Raw genomic sequence first — 7,536 nt, 5'->3', positions numbered from 1 at the left:
AAGCTACACTCTCTAACCCAAGCAGAGCATCTAGCTCGTTTTGGTGTGCTCAATGACACACGTGGCACACATTTCTCCCTTCCCTCCCTGTGGAATAGCCTTTTTTTAACAAATAAATCCAGTGATAAGATTTGTTTCTTCTTTCAAAGAACTGAACTACAGATAGAACTCCTGAATATATTTGAAATCTCCTTACATGTGCAGCTTACAAATATTCTGTTGTTACTATATAAACTAGGAACTCACATTATTAATTACTTTATCTGCTCAAGTGCTTCCCCAAGGATAAGGGAAACTGTCAGAAGCCTTTACTCTATGTTCTACTAGTATCATAAAAAAGATGTCTAACACTTCATTCTTCACAATATTTATCAATGTTTATATGAAAATTGTAGTAGTTAAACAGACTTACTTATGACAAATTCGGTCATTAAAGTTGCTCAGAATACTGCAGACATTGTAATTAATTAAAAACAGAAGCTTCTAGATAGTCTTTTCATAAATCCAGTCTTCAGGACAAAGTAATTCTTCTCCAAACCATGTAATTCAATAGAGAAAGTATAAGGACTTTGTACTTCTGGGAGAGGTATATTAAGGCATTATGTGCCCTTATGTACTTTGCAAGCGGTAGCTAACAAACTGTGGCAGATTTGTCATTTTTAAAACTTCCTTTTATGTAAACTCCATTTCCTCTTCCTTTTTAGCAGCCAGAGAGCAGAAATTTAGCTGGAGAGCTCTTGCAACAGTGGTGTGCCTCTGCGGTGCCAGCTGATCAGCTCCACAGCACGTGGGAGACTGGGCAGTGCTGCTGCTTTCTAAGGAAGCTTGACCTCAATGTTTCACGTCCAGCACTGGTGATCTGTGATAATTTATAATTATCTTTACAATTGCAATTTTATTTTCCAGGGTTTTGTTTTGTTTTTTACAGGTTTAAATCAGCTTAAAAATAGCAGCACTGCATGGCTATATAATCTTTTATTGAAAAATTATTCTTGAATCTCAAAGCATTTGAAGTCTTCTGCTTGTCCATTTACCTAACAGGAGGAATTGGCATCACTTCGTGCTGACTGACAGGTTCCTCTGGGACACATCTCCTCTGCCAGCCCCAGACCACCTGTCAATGCAATGGGCTCACTGCAGTGCTCCTCACCTACAGGCAAAGCCTGAGGATATGCTCCATGTTAATTAAAAAGCTTAATTACTCCTCCTGCTCAGTTATCTATTTATTCATTTTGAAAAAAAACACCATAAAGAGCTTCCACCAAATACTGAGTTCCTACACAACACAGCCCCACACTTGGCAGCAGCACAGGTCCAGCCAAAAATTTGGAGAGATGAAGGAAGGGGCAGTAAGAGGCAAAGGCAGCGTGTGGTCATTTAGGGATGCTGGCATTGCAATAACTTTAGCACAGCAACAAAGAATCTTGACTTCTCCTCAGGGGAGAGATATCCTCGCCTGACCTTGGTTCTGAACCTAGACTGTGATGTGTACTAGTAATTGCATCCAATCCCTGTGCTCTTTTTTGTTCCTTTTTCTTGTTTAAATGCTACATTTCATAGTAATTTTATACTCAATTAAAAGGGTGAAAAGGAAAAACAAAGTGTAACACTGGGGCTGGAGGTAGAGGATACTGACATAGATTATGTCAAGGATAAAATCTTCTGCCAAAATGAGACCAAGTCAGTGATTCCAAGAAAAAACAAACAAACACAACCAAAACCAACCAACTGGATCTCTTGCCATCACTCCTGTGCAGCACAACTTCATCAAACTCATTTTCTCGTTTTTCTCTTCCTTATCTAGAACAGTGTGGGATTTGGGAAATGGGGGGAGATGATGGAGAACTCTCTCTGCACAGCATGCTGTAATGAAAAAGTAATGGCCTGGCTTTTAATACATTTTAAGACAAATTTTCAGTTGGTTTGAATATCTGTTATGTACCCATGTATCTGTCTGTGTGTATGTACAGCTATGAGCAGTGAAATGCACTTTTTATTACACACAGAGAAGTTTTAAGAAGTCATCACCTTTCTGTTTTTTTTTCTGACAGAAGGTTGGTTTGCTCATTCACCACATTCGACTACACATAAAAAAAGCAGTACATCTTCAACATCCCTTTCTTTTCCCTCCTGGTGCCCCAGTGCTATACATTCACCCTTTTCCTTTCGTTTGTCAGACAAATGCCTGTAAGTAGAATTTTGATCTCAAAGTAAATTGGGAGGAATTTATAAGGGAGATTTACAGGGAGGAGAATTGAAGGGCACTTTTAATCCAAAGGTGTCTCAATGGCACATCTGAGGGCAGCCAGGAAGGTGTCTGTGTGCTCAGTGATACTATGTTGAGTACTGAACTGAAGATGGAACTTGCTTAGGGGCTTCAGGTCCAGCATTTCCTTTTTGCTCTGACAGCTTTTGAAAAATGCTGTGTAGGATCAGGAAGCTGTGTGACTTTCATCCAGATCCCCTAATCAGATTCAGAATGCTTTAAATATTGCTGTAAAGTGAGAAATCTCCTTTGAGCTGCTGTTCTTCCTTTGGCACTATTTCCACTGGAAGGCTGCCACCTGCGTGACACACAAATAGGAACCTCAACCTCTGGGCAGATTTTAACACTTTAAAATATCTTGTAGAAGATATCTGTGAAGGTGAAAAGCAAGGAAAAGAAGAGTGGAGCAGATGACAGAAAAGGGAATTGGAGGATGAAGCAGGCAGAATGAGCAGCACTAGACCAGTGAGAGATAAAGAAGGAAGGAGGAAAGGAAAACAGGAAGAAAAAATGAAGGAACACATAAAGAATGGGAGGAAAAAGGAGAAAAATAGGAAGACAGCAAGTAACACAGAAGGGCAGAGGGAGTGAAGTAGGAGGGATTAAGGGAAATGGTGAAATCAGGGAGCAGACCTGAGCTGACAGCACTGACAGTGGACCATTTTCTTCTCTCTCATAGCCCCGGGGCAGGTTGGCTCCCTGACTGAGGTATGCCTTCGCCTCATCACCAGCTAGATCTTATTCTGATGTCAGCAAGAACTGGCAGCTAAATATGGAGATTGTTGTAGCTTAAAGGAGTCTATACAGTGCATGCCCATTCCTCCTCTGTGGGCTCTGGTTTTGCCTGGATGAATCCCCCTTAGTGGAGGACATGCTGGACACCACCTCAGTTCATCCAGGTGGGAGCCACCACGGAAGGATTTAGCCCCAAATTTGAATCATGTGTAATGGTAGCTTCATTCCAGTCCATTTAGCCCCAGCGGTCCAAATTCACAATTTCTCACAGGGTACAGGGAGTCTGGTCTCCCTCTGCCTACAGGTGGCTCAAAGCAATACCCCCTCGAAGCCATTTGGCCCAGAGAAGATAATTACTCACCCTTTGTTATAAGGAAAGTTTCACTGGGTTCTCAAGTCCAAATGTAGGCTGTGTGAAGATGTTTCCAATGCCTACAACAACTTACATCTAGCATTAACAGGCAGTTGTTAGCACACCTCTCCTGTGAGAGGTGTGACAGAAAAATTAAATACTATTATTATTTATTAACAATCTTTAGTGATCTATCTGAAATGAATTATCATCTTCTGTGGAAGAGACTGTCCCTTGCACCAACGTGCCTGGAAACCTAAGTAAAAGGACTAGAAATATTTAATGAGCATTAAGAATGTTCTTTTATTCTTAGAGGTGATCTCTTACACCATGGATTACCTCTAAGAAAGGATGAATGGAAAAAATAGGATTACTTCTAATGTAGCTGTTGTCTGTGATGAAGTAGAGGGCTAACAGAGACTACAGAGCTGAAAATTTGTCACCTTTTAAATTCACTACAAAATCTGCAAAGATAAAAGCTGAGCCCAAACCAGTAGCATAAATGAGGCAGCAATTTAAATCGTTATTTAATAATTATCATGTATCTAAAATTAAGTGGCTTGATAGTTTCATTCCAGTCATAGAGGACAGATATAAAAAATTAGTGCTACAGTTGAACTTTAATTGATCTTCAAATGATCACCTACACAGACAACTATATGCTGCCATAGTATAGCCTGCAAGTGTTCTGTGTCCAGCACTCTTTGGTGTACATGTTTGGAGCCAAGTTCTCACAACTATATTATACAGCCCACTTCTGGCAAGTCTTCATGCAGATTTACAGAGCAATAGTCCAATGTTAAGTAACCTCACATGTGAACACTTTTCTCAGGAACAACCGTAATTCTCCCTGCAGCAAGGTTTTTCACGTAGGAAGATATTAAGAAGCAGCCACTATCCCCTTTCATGCTGTCTATATATGAATTATTTTTTAATCAAGATGTCATGCACACCAGAACATTTATACCATAAGAAACTGAAAATATTATTAGATCTTTAACTTCCACAAAGCTATCAGTGTAATATCATATTCAATATAATAATCGTACCATAAGCATTCCCCTAATGCAATGCTATAAATAAGTCAGTTTTAAGAGATCTAACTCTAGCTGGAGAGAGAAAGAGACTGACGCATGAAGGAAACAAATATACTGCCCAAACATTCTGTCTTACAGATGAATTCACTTCAGGTCAGCTGAACTAAAATAGAGTGCAAATGACTATTTTGGAGTAAGGTTACTTTTCGACAACGTAAAATCTAAAATTAGGGGAATTTAATGTGAAGATTCACTCTTATTCCTTCATTCCCTGGAACATTTCTGAACACCGCTAGCACTGACTGTCATCCAAACGACTTACTTACGCAGTGATATCCTGCACAAATATTTAGCAGAAGACAGATAAGTTTTCTGGTTCATGTGGGTATAATTAGATGACATAATGTCTGCTTAAGGAATTCTCAACTTTGTCAGTTCATAGCGAAGTCCTCCTAGCATTACAGCCTCTGTGAAATATTTTCTTGGTTAAGCATCTGCATATTATATACACCTTTGCCATGTGTTTTCCTGCATTATAGCTAGAAAATGAAATCATTCAAATTGTCTCTTAGAAATGAAATGTGATTCCACAAATGGACAAAAGTCAGTACAGAGAAGAAGCATAGTTCTCCAAGGAACCCAGATACTCCCACCCACACTTGTGCACTTTTGTCCATCCTAGGGTAACATTACAGGACTGAGTTCAGGATTTGCTTGGTGTTGTTTAGCCCAGCTTTCCTGTGAACTGAACACTGCATGCAGCAGCTACCACCTCTCCCCAGTTGGTCCTATAGGGACCACCACTGCTCTAGTTGTAGGTATGACTTGGGACAGCCTGGTACATTCACCAGGGTTTTCTCGTGCTCCTACTCATAGACAGAACAGGGTGTGAGGAAACTGTCTTCCTTTCCTCTTCAGTACTTTTATAGATGAGCACTCACCCTCCCTCAGAGAGGGCACCATGACTCATCCAGTGAACTCTTGAATGCCCCAACCTGAATTGCTGTGAAGCTCCTGAAATGGAGATTAGTTGGAAGCTCGGTGGGAAACAGGCCCAGTGCTGCTGGGAAAACATCACAATATTTAAGCACAGTGGTTTGGGTGATTTTCATGCAGCAGAAGGTCTGGAACGTGACAACTGGAAAGATTACTCGGCTGTTAGGAATAACATTTGTGGCTGCAGTTGTGACTCTCCCTGCTGAGATTGGGAATGCTTCTCTCCAAGAATAGCTCCTGTGGGATTACAACATATCCCAGTCTTTTGTAACCATCAATGGCAGTGTTGTTTTGTTTCTTATAATTGGTATGGAAATAGAGGACGGAGAAAAGGTCAAGAGAAAGAGCTTATTTCAAAATCATTGCCTTCTGAAAGTGGGGAAAAAATGTTTACTCGTACAGTAAAAAGAATGCACTGTGTAAGAGGGCACAAGCAGACAGGTTCTCCACTCCTTCCTGTCTAAAAAATTCTATTTTGAGGGAGATCCAAGCAAGAACAACAGCAGTTATCTACTTCTATAATTATACGGGGTAGATGTCCAATTCTGAACTATTAATGCAAAGCTCTCTTCACAGCCAACAGAAGGAAGTGGTCCCCATACACAAGAAAATCCTGCCTTAGCATCAACTGGTTCACCTGGAAAAGCTCACATCTCCCCATGGTGTTTGGGTCTGGGTTCACACAGAAATCTAACTACATACAAACGAATCCAGGCCAGCTGCCTGTGCAAAGCCTGGCCTATCCCCAGATGTGCAATCCATACATTTTATTCATAATTTATGATAGCCTCTGTGAGTAACATACAAATAGAAGAAAGAAATTGCAATAGAGGAAGAAAGGAACAGGCAAGGCAGATTCAGAGAAAAAAACACCAAAGGAGTTTTAACAGGATGCAAATGCAGGAGGAAATGAGGATTAACAACCAAACACAAGTAGGAAATACTACACAGACTTCAAATTGCTTGCATCCAGGATTACAGGAGCGATGCAGAAAACTGTACATGCTGCACAAGCATTAGTACTTTTACATATATGTAGATGTTCCACACAACATATTGTTCCTTGCTTCCATAGGAAGATATCAAGCCCTTTACCCACGTTTCCATCTCTTCATCATTTCTCATTATTTCTAGCTGAAATTCTTTAAAAACTTTGCTTTCAGAAACGAGAAGTTTCTCTATTATCTGCTGGCTAAATTTTCAAAGATGCCAACAACTCCAGCTGCGCTGGTTCACACACTTGGGTGAAGCTCCCCCTCGGGCACGTTTTGTTCTCAAAACCCCGCTGTTCCTTCACAAAGGCAATGCAGCAAAACCGGCTTTGGCCACCGAGACGCTGACCACCTCATCGTCTGCTTGCACTCTGCCATCTACCTGCACCGAACCGCCGTCTTTGTTACACACTTCGGACATGTGCTCTTTGTTCTGTTTGCGCAGCATCCCGCAAAATGGCACCCTGCCCTGTGCCCGCGGCCGCTGCGTGCAGGGGTAGCGCGGGTACACAACGCCCGTGCGCCTCGCCGCCCTGGAGCCGCGTGCTTTAAGCGCGGCCTCGCACACGGATACCGGCAGCACCGATGCCTCCCGGCTCTGCCTGGGGCGGACGGGCCGGCTCACAGAAGGTTTCTAAGCAGAACCCTAAGAAGCGCTCAGTTCGCTCCCACAGCTCGGCCTGCACGCTATCTCTGGGAGCGGAGCGAGCCAGGGTTACCACAAAACAGCCCTTTCCAAGGGGAGGGCTGCTCAGGCGGGCGCAAACCTCTCCCTCGGTGGCCGTGCCCCGGGCTCAGCCCTTCTGCCGGCGGCCGCGGCGCCGGGCCCGGGCTGCGCTCCGCACCTACTGACGGCGGCCCGGCCCCGCGGCCCGCACAGCCGCGCTCCGCCCGGCAGCGGCCTCCGCCCCGCGGCCCGCGCCGGGCCTCCGCGAGCCGAGCGCCGCCGCCGCCCCCGCTCCCCCAGCCCGGACAATGGCCGCGGGACGCCCCGCCGCCCGCCGGAGCCGCCCTCGGGCACGGGCTCACGGCCGCGCCCCGCTCCTCCCGCCGCGCCGCCGCGCCTCTCGGCTCCCCTCCCCTCGGCCGCCCCCAGCAGCCCCCGCGGCGCCCCGGCCCCGCCGCCGCCCGGCCCGCAGCGCCCGAGCCCCGGCGCGC

This window comes from Phasianus colchicus, chromosome 1 (genome assembly GCF_987193195.1).
Source record: "Phasianus colchicus chromosome 1, bPhaCol1.hap1.1, whole genome shotgun sequence".
Lineage (NCBI taxonomy): Eukaryota > Metazoa > Chordata > Aves > Galliformes > Phasianidae > Phasianus > Phasianus colchicus.
The sequence above is the reverse complement of the archived record's forward strand: the minus strand, read 5'-3'. Positions refer to the sequence as shown.